Genomic DNA, 20,060 nt, shown 5'->3' on the forward strand with positions numbered 1-20,060 from the left:
GTGTTTCTGTAAAAAGTAGTGCTGTCAAACGATTAATCGTGATTAATCGTTTGACAGGGTGGGGGTGGTCACTCTTGTTAGAGAGCATCTGATTGGACAAAAACTATGCATGAATCTATTTCTGTAAGAGCAAGACTATACATTTTAACTTTGCCAGAATTGAATTCTCACAATCGAATGCAAGCTCATATTCACTTCTGTCTCCATCCAATTAGCAACACAGTCCCGGTCCTACTTTTTTTTTTTTTTTCTTTTCTTTTTTAATGACTTTTTTTCCCACTCAGATTAATGTCACAATATGGATGAAAATATTTTTTGCTACTTCCTTCACAATGTGACTTTAAATCTGTTTAAAAGAATCCATTCCATACATTTCGGAAATCAACACCGAAAATGCGGAAAAAGTCATCAATGACCTTTATCGTTCAGTGACCCTTCATAAAGATCTCACTTTACCTCAACCTGTCAATTGCCCACCTGCTGCTCTTAGATTCATCTTTAGTAGTTGTTAAACGGATCGTAGTTGATCTGTGATCCGTACGGACCAATCCCCACGTTTCGGCACGCATGTGATCCGCGGATTAATTGCAAAATTTAACCATAAAAAGTATAAGTTTATCATTTGTTCGTATTTACACAAGCAAGCGAATTTTAAACAATTCCAGAGAGAAAAGGCGAAGGGAACTCAATTTGTTATTCACGTGCTATTCTCTACGCGCACACGTGTTTCAGACGGCGTGCGAACACCGAACTGAATCCTCTTCTGAATCCTCTGAACAGATACATACACATAAAATTATGACAAAATACCCATCTCGACAATCATTCAGGTAAACTCAGTCAGTTATGTCTCAAGTGAATGAAAACAGCTGAGAAAGAAATCGGATGTGATGTGTATCATTATATCGGATCCGTGCATCAGGTCTTAAAGGGACAGCGGCCTATAAATACTGCTGTTGTCATTAATGATCATCAAACAACAAAACAGCTGTGATAAAAATCTATATTTAATTTATACAGTGAACACTATGCAGTGTTATTTTCCCTAATTATTACATTTCTGTATTTGAATACTACCAACCTTATTTTATTTGTAACATATTCTGTTGTATTTATCTATGCTTGTAATTTGTGTATTTGTTCTTATTTTTACTGGCTGTTCTCTTGTCTCTTTAATCATGTTTAAACTTTCTTAGTTAATCTAGTAGTATTTGCTGTGGTATCAAAGAAGTACTTCGCTTTAAGTAATAAATGGAAAGCAAGTTAAATTGAAATATTTTTATTTTCTTGCTGATCCGAAAAATGATCCGATCCGTGGGTCAGAAACCGTAATGTGATCCGAACCGTGAGATTTGTGATCCGTTGAACCACTAGTCTTTAGCATTTGTCTTAAATTTTTAGTGTGTGTGTGTTTTTTTTTTCATGAAGCCTGGTTTTATTTTCAAGATGACATGTATTGAATTTTTGACATCACACATTCTCTGATGAGATGAAAGTTTGAGATGAGAGAGAAGAGGACGCCTGATGAAGTCAGTGAAGTTACCATCTCATTGTGGAATTCTGGATTTCTGCCTTCAGTCACACTGATGGCTGAGCATCAAAGAGAGACAAAAGATGTTACAAGGACATTTCCGGACTTCCTCGTATCTGAGAAATTATCTCTTTTTACTCTTCTGTTCTTCCGCAAGCCACTCATGAAAGATTTCAGCTGGTTTAGATTAGTCCATTTGATTTAATTACCATAAGCGAGTCTGTGTATGTGTGTGTGTGTGTGTGTGTATGTTTGAGCATGTGACTGTGTGTTTGTCACTCGCCAGCATTTCAATCCTTGTGCCTGTCTATATTTTTAACAATGCTGACTGGCTTGTGGATGCACTCACGTTCCTGTGGCCTGCCGCACATCCTCTCTGTTCTATTAAATATAATCTGCTTATTATTAGCAGCATCAACACACGCACACACACATACAGCTCTGTTCGCTACTGAAGTGATTCAGTAAGACTTGGATTTCTTCTGCCGGGTTCAGGCCTTCTGTACACATCTATATATTAAGCTGTGTTAGTCAGCGCTGATCTCTGAAGACACATCTAGTGATTGCACCCGTGTGATATCGCCTGTTAGATCAAATCTATTAGTTGGCCTAATGTAACCCAGGAGCTTGTGTTCCTCACCTGGGACATTAGAAGGTTCACCAACGCTCCCCCAGGTCCCCCAGAGAAGAAGATCAGGGCTGGTCTGCCACCTCTCACCCTAGTGGCATCTAAACGCTCCTCTCCCAGGAGCGCTGTATGAAGATGGCAGTAGATATTGTTGAAGTGTTACTGTTGTTCTGGCCCTCCCGAATGATGTTGCCTTAGCGACAGAAAGCAAAGGTGAACGTGTGAAGGGAGTCGCAGATTCTCAGCTTTACTAGTGATAGATATCACACAACAATAACTCTGACCTTTAAATTGCTTGGTTCGTGTTTTCCAATATTTTTTGTAAAATTTGTGCAAATATTGTGTAAAATAAATGTTTTAATTTCAGTATTTAAATTCATTGATCACGTATGATGATTTCATTTAACCAATATATTATATTACATTACATTATATTATATACAGTTTACACAGTAAGATTTTATTTGGGGTTCAGTAAGAATTGTTATTGTTTTTGATCACCAATGCTGCATTTATTTTTATTCAGAATACGATAAAATAGTAATATTTTGAAATATTATTACAGTTTTAGATAACTGTTTACTATAAAAATTGTTTGAAATGTAATTTATTCCTGTGATGGCAAAGCTGAATTTTCAGCAGCCATTATTCCAGTCTTCACTGTTACATGATCTTTCAGAAATTATTTTAATATGCCGATTTGTGACTTAACTACACCAAAGTGCTGGTGCTGTTATTAAGGGGTTTTTACTGGTCAATATGATTAATAATTTAAATGTAATCTTTAGTTAATATCAAAATGACATAATGTTGTGCTGCCTTCATTCACTTGTAGTGTTTACAATCAGTCTATTTTCGTTTTTAGTATTTTATTCTATTTATTGTTTAACGACTTGTTATATTATCAGTTTATCAGTAATTGTACTATCAGTGCATCCCTATTTGAAACCTTTTTGAATGAGGGCCAGAGATCCAGTAGTTTCGGTATAATTATCTTACCCTTACCCTAAAAGTTTTTGAGTCTAAAACTACAGTATAATTCTTAGCAAGGCCATTTCATTTAGCAGAATTATATATTCAGTTCATATCACTCTATATACTGCAGTTTTGGCTGCATGCCTGGAGTAGCGCATTGTTTTTGAGTGTCACACAGGTGGTTTGCTGTCATTTAATCTCTCTCGGCGCGCTTGCGCCATGTGCAAAATAATTGTGGAACGGCACACTAATTTCTGAAATTTGCATCCCAACTTTCTGCATGCAGTGCGTGTGGTGTTAGCGTGGCGCTCCCGCACATGCCGCGCCACTAAATGAATTCTCCATGCATAAGAGAATTGTTCTCATCTGTTTCTCATCTCCTTTGATGAAACCTAATGGCTTTCCAGGAAATGAAATTATGCAGTCATTTAGTGACAATGCAAAGTGTGCAGAGCGTTTTGTAGCCTGGGTGTGTATTTTTTCTGTGTGCACAAGAGGAGCAGCACAGAGATGCCAAGATGCATCTCGCTATCCTTTTGTTCAGCTGAGGGAAGGAAAAAAAGATTTGTCCCAGTGCTCAGCTTATCTGTACGTATCTCGTACTGCATGCAATTTATTTATTTATTTGCTTTTTAATTATTCCTTAAGGCTGAGCATGAAGCTGTACACTGTGCTCTGGTTCCCTGGTGTGTAGCGGTAGAGGCAGGTGTACATGTACGTGTGGGGCCTCTGAGGGCCGCTCCTCCGGCTGGCACTCTGATTGTGACCAGGTGCTGCTCAGGTGCACGATCCCGTAGAGCAGCTACACAGCACAGCAGGGCCGCAGGTGCATTCGAGAACTCTCTCTCTCTCTCTTTCTCTCTCTCTCTCCCTCTCTCTCTCTCTCCACCTCCTCCCTGTATACCTCCATTTTATCCTCCTCCTGCCTGTCACTCATTCCTTCCTCTCTCTGCTCACTAATGCACCCTATTAAGCGTGTCTGTCTTCCACCTACCCTTCCAATTATGTCATAATGACCCTACCTTTGTGTTCGCATACACTACCATTCAAAAGGTTGGGGTCAATAATATTTTTTAAATATTTTTGAAGTCTCTTATGCTTACCAAGACTGCATTTATTTGTCCAAAATACTGCAAAAACAGTAATATTGTGAAATATTATTACAAGTCAAAATAACTTTTTCTTTTTTAAATATATTTTTAGCGGAAATTTCAGCCGCTATTACACCAGACTTTGATTCTGGAGCTGATGAATAAAAAGTTTAAAAAGCAGCATTTATTTGAAATAATCTTTTGTAACATCATAAAAGTCTTTTGATCATTTTCATGCATCTTTGCTGCATGAGTTTAATTTCTTAAAAAAAGAAGTCCCTAGGTTTTAGAGATATTTAAAGACAGCACATTCTATTATTGATTTTTCTAGTGAACTTTTTGACACGCCATCTTAAAATAAATGGAAAAGGCAGCGTTATGTGGCGCAGTGGTCAAAGATGTTTGTCTAATGCATGTTTTATGCTAAAACACCTGTTAGTGTTAACTGGCTCTAAGGGACTGTTCACACTGTTTTCTTTCATTAAATAGTTGATCTATATAAATAGTGCTGCTAGTAACTATTATTTTTATAATTGATTAAACAGTTGATTTGTCCATGAAAATGTGTTTCTTTGCTGCTGTTAAATGACATGACTTGTAGATGTTTTGATGGAATTAATTCATAATCATATTCATTGTTGATTCTTTTCATTATTGATTATTATCAATTAGGATGTGTTCACACTTGTCATGTTTGGTTCAATTAAAACGCACCCTGGTGCGACTGCTCTGTTAATGCAGTTCATTTGAGTAAGTGTGAACGCTGCCATCCGAACCCTGGTGCGCACCAAACAAGCGGATCGAGACTGCTAAAAAGATAGGTCTCGGCCCGCTTCCAAACGAACTCTGGTGCGGTTTGAATGAAATATGAGCGCAACACGAACCAAATACTTCTAAACGAATTAAAAACTGGAAGTAATGACAATATGAGATGCTATGCGACATGGTTTGACGACGCGGAACGAACAGTGTATCCAAAACAAAATGAGCAGAGGGCAAACGTGGAGCAAAGAGGAGATGAAGTGCCTTTTATGAGCTCTTCGTGGGTTCGCAGGTGGTGAAAATAAAATCATAAGAACACGCAGCAATGAGCGTGCTGTCCAGCAGACGGCATTAGGTGTGTTCGACTTAAAGCGGCGCTGAGCAGACCGATCTCTGAATGGGTACTTTGATGTCATACACTGATCGGTCTGCGCAGCGCCGCTTCAAGTCGAACACAGCTTTTGGTTGAGGTGTTCGGTGAGTTCCGTCGCAAAATATACGTCATTCAACCCGACCAGTCAGGTTGTGAACGTATCACTATGCCTTTAGATTCGGTTTCTTTAGGTTCGCTGTCAAAAATTCCAGTGTGAACGCTCAGTGGACCAGGACCAAATGTATCGCTTTCTTTTTTGGTCCAGACCAAACGAACCAAGAGAACCGAACTACAAGTGTGAACGCACCCTTAGTTGTTGCAGACCTATATAAACATGCACTAGAACGACGTTTTCAGACGTTTTCTCACTTTTCAGCATTTTACGCCATGAGTACTGATTTAAAATTGCTGTGTCAATTTACAAGAAGCTACTTTTTTTTAAAACACCCCTCTCTTCCCTGTCGCTAACCTGCATCTAGCTGTTTTTGAATGCAACAGCATGTTCTGTGTGAACGGCCCTTGTGAATTAGTCAAGGTTGTGAATACTTCAACAAGGCACTGTACATGACATTTGAGCAGCCTCAACTTTAGCCACTCACACACAGGAGTGTTTAAGATGCTGGAAGCAATGTATGCTGACACAGACTCAGTAGTACCTCAGTACCTCTGTAGTAGTGTGGGAGTCTGGTGGCACTAGTGTGAAGTGTAGTGGATGTAGCTGGACATTATGCAGAGCTCCAGGGTGCGCTTATCTGTTACTGCGCTCAACCAAGCGTGAAGAGCCCAAGACGGCCTGAAAGGCCACAAATCCCTCTCCTTTACGGCTTCCTCCAACGACGCCCCTCCTCCCTTCCTTACATCCACGCATCTATCCATCCACCCGCCATCCGCCCTTGCCCTGGCTTCCCCAGGCCTGGGCCTCTGTGCGGAGGGGGTGAGGCGAGCAGGCAGGCAGGCCAGCTGCAGAGATCAGCTGTGGCCTGGTGCGCTCATGTCTGCGGGGTTGTGCGGGGGAGGGCGGCAGAGCTGATAGAGCCCTGCTGATAGAGAGGTCCTGGAAGCCTGCTGTCACAGGCCATTGGGGGTGACTGAAATTACCGCCTGAGCTAATCTGTCTACTATGCGTCTGCGCCGTCTATAGAGTTCTGTTTTCAAATGTACAAGCAGGGGAAAAAATCCTGACAGTAAAAACAACAAAAATATTAAGGCCATTCTGAAAGCTTAAGCCAGAAACCGATACGGTGATGTACATACTGAGCCTTCACATTGCAAGCATGCGGTCCCATTGTATGTGCATTACTGTGGTGGTATCTGTCCAGTTAAAGCCAATGTATTATTATTCAGATGACTTGCTAGAAGCATGATTTGCAGGCCTGAAAAAGTCATGGAAATTAACAAAATCCCAAGAATTCATGGAAATTTCTGTTGTTAATAAAGATTTCCTTATATATTTTTTTATGATTTATGTTGATATGTGTAAATATTGAATGTATATTTGTTTGTATAAGTACAATTTTATACAATTTGTATAAATATAATTTTATACAGATTTTTGTGAATTAAATACACAAAAGTTTGGTGTCAGTAAGATTTTTAAATAAATACTGTTATTCAGCAAGGATGAAATTGATCAAAAGTGACAGACATTTGCTTCGTTACAAATAATTCTATTTGAGATAAATGTGGTTATTTTGGTCTTTCTATTCAAAGAATTCTGGGAAAGAAATTCAGTTTCCTCAAAAATAATAAGCAGCATAACTGTTTTCAACATGATTATTAGAATGATTTCTGAAGGATCGTTTGACATTGAAGACTGGAGTAATGGCTGCTGAAAATTAAGCTTTGCTGTCACAGAAATAAATTACATTTTAAAATATATTAAACTAGAAAACATTTATTTTAAATTACAATAATATTTCACAATATTCTTTTTTTTTTTTATCAAATAAATGCAGACTGAGACTTGTGCTCAAAAACATTGCCAAACCCAAACTTTTGAATGGTAGTGGTACATTGTATTCGTATTGTGTCTGTATTGTTTCTTAAATACTTAACTTATTAGGTACTTAATAAATTAACTTAAGTACTTTACTTTAGTTCCCTTCTTCAAATTTTAAAAACTATTATCTACTCAACACGACAATTGGAAAAGTCATAGACATTCATTAGTCAAATGGTGTTTATTTTAACTAATTAAAATCCCATTTAAGTATTGGAATTATTTTAACTAACTTGCAATATTTTCTTTTTAAATACAACCCATACTTATGTCCTGACACATATTAGCATGCAACTGCATGAAATCAAGCTTGTGTAGCTGGAATCGTGTGAGTCAACACTCTTGTATAGTGTATGCTTCAGGCCTTGGAATATTTTGAATTCTTGTATCTTTAATATCTTGCGCCCACTAGTTCAACTTATGATGGCATCCAGAAATGTGCCAGAAATCTCAATAATGCTGAATGACACATGAAAAGGCGACGCCTACATTCTGCATCCATGTGCAGCACAGTTGGATTTACTCAGTAACACGAGCAGCATGTGGTACTTTGGGCTTTGATGACTGTATCATTAGCTGGCATTATTTAATCCAATCCCGTTACATGCATAACGAAGCCTGAACAAAACAACACCCAAATCTGCTTTCAGTCTTTACTGGAGTGTGTATATGCAGGATTCTGGGCTCTGTTTCTCTGTCCTTCATGTTTTCTTTGCTGTTTTCCTCCATTCAGCATCCTGCATCGCTTGCATTTCCCTGTACTCTCAATGTCTCCACCCATCATCCCCTCCTCTCGTTAACCCCCTCTTTTCCACTCATCTATCGTTCTATCGTCCACTCATCTATCCATTTTTAATCTCTCTGTCTCGACTTCTTTTTCCATCTTTTTTCCACCTCTCCCTCCCAGTTCTATCCCTTGGTACTCAGCAGCAGTTCATGCCAATGAAAATGTTAGTGATTGTTAAATGAAAATGCAAAGTTGAAGGGCAGTGATTCATTAGGAAGGAATTCTGCCAATGAAACAAATGCAGTCTGGACCCAGAGCACCCTGCTGCTGTCAATGACTTTAGCAGACTTCTTTCTATCTCTCTCTCAGTCTCTCGCTCTCTTTCCCTCTTTCTGTTTCTGTCTCTCTCTTTCAGCTTTCAGTTTCAAAGTACTTTATTGGCATGATTGTTTTACACACCTTATTTCCAAAACATCAATACAAATGAAGAATAGTGATGAAAAAAGATGCCAGTAATGGTAGTAGAAATAACATATAATTTTTTTTAGTTACTTTGTAGTTGTATTCAGAGAATACCTTAGTCCTTGTATATATATTTTTCATTAATTTCTTCAGTTAATGAAAAAGCTATGAAAACGTTCATTTAAATAAGCACAAACTCTGAAAGCTGATGAGTTTTATGATATCAAATCTCTAAAAAAACAAACAAACAAAAAAAAACAATCTTGGTCTAACTTGAAGAAATTATGACATAAAATATATTACCATGTTTATATTGCAGAAATATATTACTGCTGCACAGTAGAATGTAGTACTTCTTAAAGAAGTAGTAATAATAATAATAATAATACAATTAAAACATTATCACTATCACAAACTTTTTCATTCATATTTTAATGTAAACAGTATACTTTCCGAAAATGAATGAATAAATAAATAAAAGGAATTATTACATTTTTCATTTGATTACATTGTAAAAGCCAAATTGTTAGTTTTATAAATTGATTTGATTAACAGCTTTTTTGATAGTACATTTGTATTTAACATTACAATGTTATTCTGCGTACTCCTGACAATAAAGTAATCCACTATAAAACAAAAGCTAAAAAAATGCAATACATATAATTACTATAGTAATAATTAAGTAACCCTTAAATGTAACTCTTTAACGAATCTCAAAATAAATATTTAGTTTTTATACTCTACGTTATACTGTTGACATTTATAAAATAGTGTAGATTTTAATATTAAACATTTGACATTAAACATTAAACAGCAGTTATTGCCCGTAACCTGAAAATAATTTTTGGCTTCTCTGTATCCAGAATTGTAATGTTTTTACTGTTTAATATGTTTTTTGGATTAATTTGTGAATATTTACGTTACTGCTACTGCAGCTTTTCTCAATATCACAGCCATTGAAGAACATTACAGTGTAGAAAAAGCAGTTCGTAGGTATTCTTAGGCACCGTGTCCAGTGGAAGACGATCTTCCCCACAGTCTTTCACGCATAGGCATGCAGTGTGTAGCGATGTTGGAGCATATGTTCTTCTGAAGGCTGATGGCTAATGGGCTGTGTTGAGTATAATTACGGAACGACCTGTTGAAATGAGAGGGGGCTCATGGGATGGACAGTAGGGCTTCTGGCTCCCACCTGTGTGTAGCCGAGCTCCTGCTGTGCCCCACAGGTGCTGTTCTTACATATACACACACTTACATGCACACACACACACCTGGCTCGGGGTCTCAGGTGGTGAGCGTGCAGTCAGTCTGCCTAGAAATAACCCATCCTCCCCCACAACTAATCCAGAGAGGAGAGATGAATCCCATGAATGAGTGGCTGTGTGTAAGACTCTCAGTGCAGCAGCGCTCCAGCATTATCTACACATACACATACAGTGTATACAATCCAAGGGCTGGCGTTGTTTGTGACGGAAAATGAATGCAACCTTCAGATTTAAACCCTCACAATAAAAACACATACAGATGCAGTTAGCTCATGACAGTTGCTATAGTTGCTGCACTTTATTATAAAGATCACTTTCTGCTCCACATCATCCTTATTTGCCCTTTAATAAGGCAAAGAGATATTAATAGAGATAAATATTTTCAGCATTTTTTGTTTTAAAATATCTTTTTGAGTACATTTTCCATACATATTGTATAATATTAATTTAATTAATTGTTTAATGTTTAAATACTTTGTTGTATCTCAGTTGCTGACATTAAAGTACACTACTGTTCAAATGTTTAGGTCCTGGAAAATGTTGTAAAAATGTTTTTGAAAGAAGCCTCACACTTACCTATGCTGAATTTATGTGATAAAAAAATACAGTAAAAACAGCACTATTATAAAATATTTTTTGCAATTTAAAGGGGTCCTATTATGCTTTTTCACTTTTTTAATTTTAGTCAGTTTGTAGTGTGTATGTTTGGGCATAAAAAAGATCTAGAAAGTTACAAATCTCAAAGTCCACTCCAAAGGGAGATATTTAGTTTTTTAAAAATCCCTTTTCAAGAACTACAACTAACGGCTCGTTTGGACTACAGCGTTTGTTTTCCGGGCTTTGTGATATCACAAAGCGGCTCATTGGAATATCATTAAAAATAATTCCGCTGCGCTTCGCGTCCGGTGTGCGACCACCTGAAACGCAGTTTTTTTCACCTCCGTGCCCAAACGTCTTTGTTTGGGCTTCCGAAAGCAGATGATGTCAGGAAACAGTGGTTGCAATTTATTTTTTAACTCTGTCCCTGAGCATTATAACCCCAATTTGCTATTGTGTGCTGCGCATTTTACTGAGGACAGCTTCCACAACATGAGGGAGTACAGTGTAAAAGCCAAAAGCTTTTGTTGAAAGACGGAGCAGGGGGCGTGGCAGTACTGAAACACTGTGTAAGCTGTTCGCCAATCACAACACACTGGGACAGCTAACCAATCACAACACATTTTGTTTTTCGGAAGGCGGACCTTCATCAAAGCCGGAACTAATCGAGCCGTTTGTGCCAGGCTGGGGAGAAAGGTATTGTAATAATGTAAATTATGTGAAAATAATGCGTTTTTCGAACCACCAAGCATGAGAGCATGTTCTAGTACACCCCCAAAACAAAATCAAGACTTTGTAAAAGAGCATAATAGGACCCCTTTAAAATAACCATTTCTATTTTGACATATTTTAAAATGTAATTTATTTCTGTGATGGCAAAGCTGAATTTTCTCCTGTTCTCAGTCTCACAAGATCTTTCAAAAATCCTTCAAATATGCTGATTTGGTGCTCAAAAAACTTTTCTTCTTATATTAAATGTTGAATACACTTATGCTGCTTAATATTTTTGTGGAAACTGTGATTTTTCGATAAATAGAAATTTCAAATACACCATTTATTTAAAATAAAAGTTTTTATTGTTACTTTGTTTGATTTAATCCATCCTTGCTGAATAAACATATTAATTCTTAAAAAAAAAAAAAAATCTTACAGACTCCAAACTTTTGAACAGTAGTGTACCTCTAGATTATAAAATGGATCATTCCAGTCCTGGCTACCGATTGGACAACACAGAGCTCCAACTGTTATACTCTGTCATATAAGCCACCCAGCACCCATATTTGCATAATTTGGTGTGTACAGTGTCCACTCCACCAGCAGTATTAAAAATATCCCTGTGGGTTGGTAGCGTCTAGGCCACCAACACACTTTCACACATAGAGTGAATTGTGTTCGCACGCTTCCCTCTCTGTGACACGATTTCTCTCTGACAGAACCTTGAGAAGTGTTACTAAACACTTCTCCAGTATGAAAAGAGAAATGTTTTAATACTGACAACTCTTTCATTGCTTCTGACATATGCCTGTTCTCCGCTATCCGAGTCTCTCAGCAACTCGAATGTGTCTTTAAACAGGATTTTAAAGAGCGTGCTTGCGTGTGAGTTTGAAAGTTTGCCGGCAGCGCCACCCGAGTGGGATCAAAATTCCCCTCCTGCATTCATCCTTCTCCATCCTTCCAGTGAGGCCCCATTGTTTAAGAGTTGCTTGGCATCTGATACCAGCCGGCTGCAGAGCCTTTGATGTGGCTCAGATGATGCGATATCCATCCTGGGACATAAAAGTACGCCCCACCCTCCTGTTTTTCCACCGCATTCTCGATGCACAGCATCGGCTGTGACCACAAGCAACTGTCTCACGCACACGTGAGCCTGCGTGGGTTAGCTCGAGGGGAGTCATCGGCCAGCGTGGCGAGATCGGCGGTGGGTGCGTGAAAGAAAGGGTTATTAGATAGCTCATCACACTCCTCCGCCAAGGGGGAGAGCGAGAGGAGGAGAAAGGAGAGAGAGAGGGATGTGTGATTATGAAGTCATCAGCCTTGAACCGGTGGGGTAGGGGAGAAGCGCGCGTCCTCAGGGGGCCATTGATTGGTGACCATGTGTTTGTGGCCGATAGACTGTGAAATGGTGTATTGCTGCACGGCTGTGGCGCACCTGCGTCCCACCAAGGTGATTGATTGGTTTGGTCATGTGGAATGTTCCCATCTGGTCTGCAGTAATGCATTTCTCTCTCTCTCTCACCATCTCATATCGGGGAGTAGCGGGCATTGGCTGGAGAGGGTGGTTAAGTTAGGGACCGCAGAGGTCAAAAGAAAACATTTTCCCCCTCTTTCCCCCCCCCAGTAACAACAGAAAATCACATTGCGCAGACCTGGTCGTCCTATTGACTTTCTGAGGTGGGGGTGTTTAGGACAAATCCAGCTGCTGTGTTTGTTGACAAGTCCACACACAGGTCCCTCTTCCCCATCTGGTGAGTCAGGAGATCCTGCAAACCTGTGAGATTCTCAATGAGATTCTCAACGAGAAGGAAAAGAGTCACTGCAAGGATGTTAACACATGGATTTCTAGAAGGTCAAACAAAAAAATCTTTTGAGATGCTATTCTTACATCAGGGTCCTCAACAAGGGGTCTGCAGAGGTACTTGGGGAGGTTGCTACTAATTTAATTATTTTATTTTATTAAAATTGTATTTTATTTTATTTACATATTTAAAAAAAAAAATTTGCTTTGAGATGCTGATCTTAGGTCAGGGGTCTTTAACAAGGAGTCTGTAGAGGCACTGGGTAGTTATTCATTTTATTTTGTTTTATTCAAATTTAATTTTATTTTTTTAATTTACATATTTTAAAAATTCATCATAAACAAATTATTTTGAGATGATATTCTTACATTAGGAGTCTTTTAACAAGGCATCTGCAAAGGTTCTGTGGAAGTAAAAATATTTAATTTAATTTTCATTTTAATTTTTAATTACATTTTTTATTTTTATATTTAAAAAATAAATAATACAAACATTATTTTGAGATGTTCTTACATCAGGGGTCTTTAACAAGGGTTCTGCAGAAGCACTACAGGGTAGTTATATTTAATTTAATTTATTTTAATGAATTTTTAATGAATATTTCTGTATTATTTATTTTTGTCATAGAAGATAATGTTGAGTAAAATGTAAAAATATATACTTGATTTATAATCAGTAATGAATTTTTTTTCAAAGTATGTATATGAATATTGTTATTGTATGCTAGGCCTATTTTTAGTTTTATACAGCATGTAATGGGGGCCACTGCTCCGACTTTGCACTATCCACCAATGGGTTCCTGGGCCTGAAAAAGGTTAAAGACCCCAGGTTTAACTGTAGGAGACACCAGGACACATGCACCAATGAGAAATGCACATGACTCACCTTAACATGACAATCTCGTTCTCCGCTCCCATAATCCTCTTCAATCTTTTTTCCATCTTTCTTCTGATTCGTCCTTAATCCTTTCCTCTCTCCCTCCTTTTAATTGATCCATTCATTCCATCTAATGACTAATTACATATCAGAGTACATCAGCAGAGGCATTCATCATCGTAGGACATAATAATCAATGACATTTCAACAAAGAAAAAAATAAATATGCAAATAAGAGCTCATTAACATTTGCGCTAGCTGTTTGAATAATGCCACTGCTGACAAGACTGTAATTAACAGAAATTGATGCTGAGCTCAGGGGTAGCGTGTGTTTGAGATTGTGCCCCTCTGTGCGTTTCGCTGGCAAAGAACAGACTCCTCCACCCCCTTCCTACCTGCTCAGTGGGATCGTGCGAAGGAGGGCCTGGAGAGGGCAGGAGGGGACCCTTGGATTCGGGCCCCGTCCTTGCCGACTGTCAAACATCAAAAGCCTAGAAAACAACGGAGAGATACACAAACACTCCAGACGAGGAAACAAAAGGATCCATTTTAAAAGCCACAGAGCCAGTGAGCGAGTGGGTGTGTGGCTTTGTTTGGCATTGTTATGTCTGTGAGTGTTTGTGTGTGTTTGCAGGTGTTCGTGCGTGGGCAACAATCATTCAGGACTCTGTACTGATAGCTCAAGGTTCTTGCCGACACAAGGTTCTTACCGACCCTCCCTCCCTCCTTTTGCTGGCCTCCAAGTTTAGCTCCAGCCCCCCGCTCCGCTTTCCTGCCTGCTTTCCTGTTTTTGTCAGGAATTTTAAGAGAAAATGCAGCAAACACAATAAAGCTGTTTATGTCAGTATTTGGACAGCCTAATATGCTGATTATAACAAGTTGAAGGAATTTCCTTTATTGCGCGTGTTAGCCTCGCCATATGGCTCAACACGGAACATTAACTTGACAGGGATAATGAATTACACCGGGGTTCCAGAACTAGCTACTGCTCCCCCCACCCCTCTCTTTAGATTTCTGTGTATTTGGTGGCGCGTTACCATCAAAACAAAACTAATCCATTACGTCCTCAGTGGCTCTCATGTCGGGAGAAAATGAAGACTTTTTATTCACTTTTACATCCAACTACAGAACACCTGCATTCAGGGCAATGCTTATGAGAAATCTGCTTACGAGTGTGGAGAAAATGGCGAACAGGCTGAAGGCGGAGATATGCTAATACGGGACAGTCCGTCAGCAGTCTTGGGTGGGGCCTGAGCAGTATGACATCATTAGTTACCTTTGGAGGTATGAAATTTAGAGCTGTCAAATAAGATTCATCGCAATTAATCGCATCCAAAATAAAAGTATGTGTTTACATAATGTTTGTACTGTGTATATTTATATGTGTGTGTGTATATATATATATATATATATATATATTCATATTTATATATGATTAATATCATATATAAATGTAAATGTATATTACATATATTTCTTAAATATATACATGAATGTGTGTGTATTATTTATACATATAAATATACACAGTACACACATATTTAAACACAACTTTTATTTGGGATGTGATTCATCATGATTAATTGATTTGATTGCCCTATAACATATTTTATTTTTTTTATTTTTTTACTTTTAATTTTTATTTTTATTTCACAAAATGATTTCATATAAGTTTCATTATCGATATATGGCTATGACTGCTGAAATCACCAAATATCATTCGCGCTGTCGTAACACTACTATATTTGCGTTATGTTGTGGTCTGCAGCATGTACTCTGCCTACAGGTGTGTGTGCATGAGCACATGTGATGTCAGGCGCACACCACACGGACACGCATGTCAACACCTGGACGTCTCCTTGTTGCTTCTCACAGTTCCTCATGGGGAAATTGATGAATTCATTTTTGCTTCCATCCATCACTCCTCCTGTACAACCCCTGTTTTCCCCTGAGAGACAGGGTGAAAAACACCGTTGCTGACAAGCATTGCCGGGGCGATGCCGCAGAAGACTATTGCTTTATTTTCTCTCTTTCTACTCAGCGCAAATCAAGGAGGGCTGATATGAAGACTGTTTTAAGAGCTCTGTTGCGATAACACAGGCCTGTGGTGAGAGATAGCCAACAGAAGACATGCTCATAACTAAAGAAGGTTTTTTTTTCTTTTTTGCAGTGTATATTGTTTCCTTGGTTTTGATGATCTCAAAAGGTCTTAGTATTAGTTTGAACAGGTTGGAGTGTTAGTTTAAACCTCCTTTCTTTTGACAGATTGTGAGCCTGTAATCTTTAAATGCTCATGGGCGTCAGAATCATAAACGGAGAGTATTTCAGGGAAAACGCACATGTACAATCTAGTTAAGTGCCTTGTTTAATGACATATTGGTGACAGGACTAGTCTGTGCCTAGTGTCTTGATTGGCCTACACGAGCTGCAACTGTTAAGCCAGCTGTTCACTTACCAGCTCAAAACATCTCGACAACAGTAGAGCATTTCATAGTTACTGACTGTTGTTGCTGAAATCTTGCCACTCTTCACTGGCAGAGTCTGTTACACTCACTGTTTAAAAATGGTAGAGGTGTGATCAGTGAAACAAGTGCCTCTGACATTTCTCACTGTTTCATTAGATGCAGTGCTGCATTTTGAAACCCAAATCAATGTGAAACTCTCTTAAAGGGATAGCTCACCCAAAAATAAACATTTTGTCATTTAGTCACTCTCGTGCCATTCCAAACCTTCATGACTTTCTTCTGTGGAACACAAATGATATTTTGAATATGTTTAATCCTTGTGTAAATCCAATGTTGTTTGGACCCAAACGTTCTTCAAAATATATTATTTTGTGTTTCTCAAAAGAACAGTCAATACAGGTTTGGAATGACATGAGAGTGAATACATTGACAGAATTTTCAATCTTGGGTGAATTAGTATAAAAACATTTTGCCAAGTGCTTTGCATTTGCTGATGAAGAGAATATGAAGAGGTTGGTTTGATTGTAGTAAAGAACCAGAATAAAATGATGTTATGGCTGATAACTGATAAATAGCTGATAAAAAACAAGGAAGCGTTTAAAATATTGCATGTAAATTTAAGCATCACAACATCAAAATGCACAATAGGAACAATGGATATTCATTTTAAGATTTGCTGAAGGTTATATTTAACAGTGTTATTAAATTATTAGTGTTTTTAAAGATGCGTTAAATGACAGCAAAGTAAATGTAAAAACGGGAAATGAGGATGCACAATTAAATAATTACCTTATTTTGCAATGCAAAAGTAAGCTGTTTTCTGTGAATGTGCATGACGTCCGATTCATTAGCTGCTATAGAGCTGCAACGAGCAGTAAGAGGTAAAACTATTTGCACTACAAACCAATGTCTTTATGATGACAATAATAAATGAAAATAATGATTAAAAAAAATTCATTTTGCAATATCAAGCAGCATAACAAACTGTTTTTGTACAGCTAAAATAACTGGAGGCGAATGACACCGGAAGCCTCGCACATTCAAGTTACAAAAGATCGCACCCACACTTACGTTAAAAATAAGATGCATATATCCAGTAACTCAATAAATTAAAAATATCTCGCATATAGGTCGATAACCAATATAGTACCGATATAGAGCCACAAAGAAATTCCAATGTATTTGTTGTTCCCAGACGCCATGTGGAGATTTGCAGGAGCTGTTATGTTGGTGGGGCCGTTAACGCTCCCCTGCTGACCGACAAGGTCACATGCTCCAACTCTCCTAGTTTTCCAAACGTCTATGTAAATGAGCGGACTGCTAGCTGCAGCAGCACTGATCCTTATTATCCCAGCTACATCCACAGACATTCACCATCTCTATATGACTAGTCTTCAATCTTCAGTGATCCCATGGTTTCCCTGGCATAGCCTTTTCTCATCAAACTTCATAACCTCATCAGTTTCCTTCTGTTGCGGCCATTCTCTGTAAACATCCTCTGCTCTTCCAGGCTCCCCAGTCACCTGTTTGATAGATTGTGTGACTAGAACGCTCATTAGCTGTGAGTCAGCAGGGGCATTGATAACCTATAGCACGGTGGCTAACCTCCGCGCTTCCCCGTGCGCTGGTGGTGCCGCCATCCCTAGCGTCAGCCCTTCCCCTAAAGCCCGGCGAGGCCGGAACATTCATCATCCGCAGTCAGATCCCGCTTCTATAATGTATGATGTGTCGCGGTGCAGGGGTAGGCGAGCAGAGAGGGGAGGCCAGGAGAAGCAGTGAGGCGGGTATTGATCAGGCCAACCCCCCTTCGTCCGTCTGTCATCGCTCCAGCTAAGAGGAGGAGGAGGAGGGCGTGATGAGATAAAAGGAGGAGAGAGGGGCTTGCCGGGCTGTAGAGGACGTGGCTAATCAACAGCCCCAACGCCCACTTCTTGAAGTTAATTTCTGGAGAGATTCCCCCTAGTGACCCCTTCTCACACATGTACTCACTGTCTGTCACTTCCTCTCACCTGCTGTCTCGCATATTCTCTGAACTCTCTCTCTCTCTCTGTGTGTCTCAGAGAGTGTCTTGGCCGAGAGAGTAGAGGAGAGGAAGGGGTGTGGAGGGTGGGGGCAGTGGTCTCACAGCTGCACTAGCTGGCACTGCTTCCTCAAACATCAGCGCCACAGCCAGCAGCCTGCTTGGCACAAACACTCGCCAGTAACACTTAAACAAATTGCTATAGCAGTGGAAGAGCTGTCTTACATTGTTGATTTTTAACATTCCGAGAGACTTTTTCTCCCCCCCCCCGCTTTGCCTTTGGATGCTTTCAGCTTTTGGAACGCTCGGTGTTTTGAACGCACGCCCAATCATTTTCCACCGCTCGCTCTCGTTCTCTCACTTTCTCTCTGAATATCAGGCTCCCATGGGTCTCCTCTTCCTCCACAGCTCTCAGAGTCATTCTTAATTTTTCTGTTCCCCTCATCCGGTTCCTTTTTTCACACTTTTCTTCATCTGCTGCTCCTACATGTCTTTTTCTTAAAAATAAAAAAAGCATTCCCCCCCACATATTTCTTTATTACTGATTTATTTTTAATTCATTATTTTATAAAGAACTATATATAGTGATTTAAAAAGAAAAATAAATTAGTTAAAATTAGTTACAAATGATAATAATAATGAAATATAATTTATTTGGTATGTAAAATTTATATTTATAATTTTTGAATGTAGCACAATAACTATGATAGATAAACTTTTTTTTATTGTTTTTCTTATTTCCTTTATAGTGATATATATGTGATTAACTGAAAGGTGCTATAAAATTAAACAAAATTAAAGTGCTTTGATTACTGTCATGATTTAAAATACATTATTTTTAATCCATTATTTTATTTGTTGTACATATATAAAAATATTATTTGTTTGTGTGTGTGTGTGTGTGTGTGTACACACACACACACATATATATAATATGCTATTTAAATATACTAATATACTTGTCATTTATGCTCCCGAGATGATTTTTTAAAAGCATTTTTCTCACAAGTTCTCTTTTTAGCTATATATGTGGGTGATTTAAAAAATTATGTCATTGGAACAATTAAAACTCATTAACGTGCGTGTCATAATTTATGACTCTGACAGTATGTGGGTGTATGTGTGCAGTCAGGTGAATAGGTTCATCTCTTTGTTCGGGTCTGTCACTGCTGTTAGTGCAGGTCGGCCGTTCACTCTGGCATGCTAGACAGTTAAACGCATGTTTACCGTTCAGATCCTCTGGGACTCCTCCTTAGTGGCTGAGGTTACGGCGCTGATCGCATTAAGGTCCCTCGACATGTTACAGCGCATGGCTGGGTTACGCTGCACGAGAGCATGCCAAACCATGTGTGCAACTGCTCGCTGCATCCGAGAGACCCAGACCGAGGGAGGATGTTTTTCATGAGTAGCGCTTCCAGCTCTGCCAGGATCTAAAACAACAACGCGGTCGTATAAATTATTCAGCGTGGACAGAGAGTGTGTGACAAAACACATGCTGTAAATGAATATTTCAATGCTGGACACGAGTGCATCTGTAGAGGAAAGACTGCCCATGTGCGCCAACAAACTCAGAAACCTAAACCTAGCCGAATAGCAGCCCAGGAAGTCAGGATGAGGGAAAAAAGCCTCCTAACCTTTAAAGTCGCAGAAAGACAGATGTTTTATTCTTTTGTTGTGACTAAGTGGGAGGGAGCGCAGTAGATTACCCACAACTATACTCCCTCTTCCTTTGCAGGAGCGCAACTCTCAAATGTTATATCGCGTCGATTGAGA

The 20,060-nt window shown here is 38.8% G+C and overlaps 1 protein-coding gene across 3 annotated transcripts in view; it reads left to right on the forward strand.

The window, feature by feature from the left end:
* LOC107702095 (transcription factor 12-like) overlaps window positions 1-20,060 on the forward strand; it is an 83,683-nt gene that overhangs the window by 14,232 nt on the left and 49,391 nt on the right. The gene's annotated exons all lie outside the window — the stretch shown is intronic.

This window comes from Sinocyclocheilus anshuiensis, unplaced genomic scaffold (genome assembly GCF_001515605.1).
Source record: "Sinocyclocheilus anshuiensis isolate Anshui unplaced genomic scaffold, SAMN03320099.WGS_v1.1 scaffold1941, whole genome shotgun sequence".
NCBI lineage: Eukaryota > Metazoa > Chordata > Actinopteri > Cypriniformes > Cyprinidae > Sinocyclocheilus > Sinocyclocheilus anshuiensis.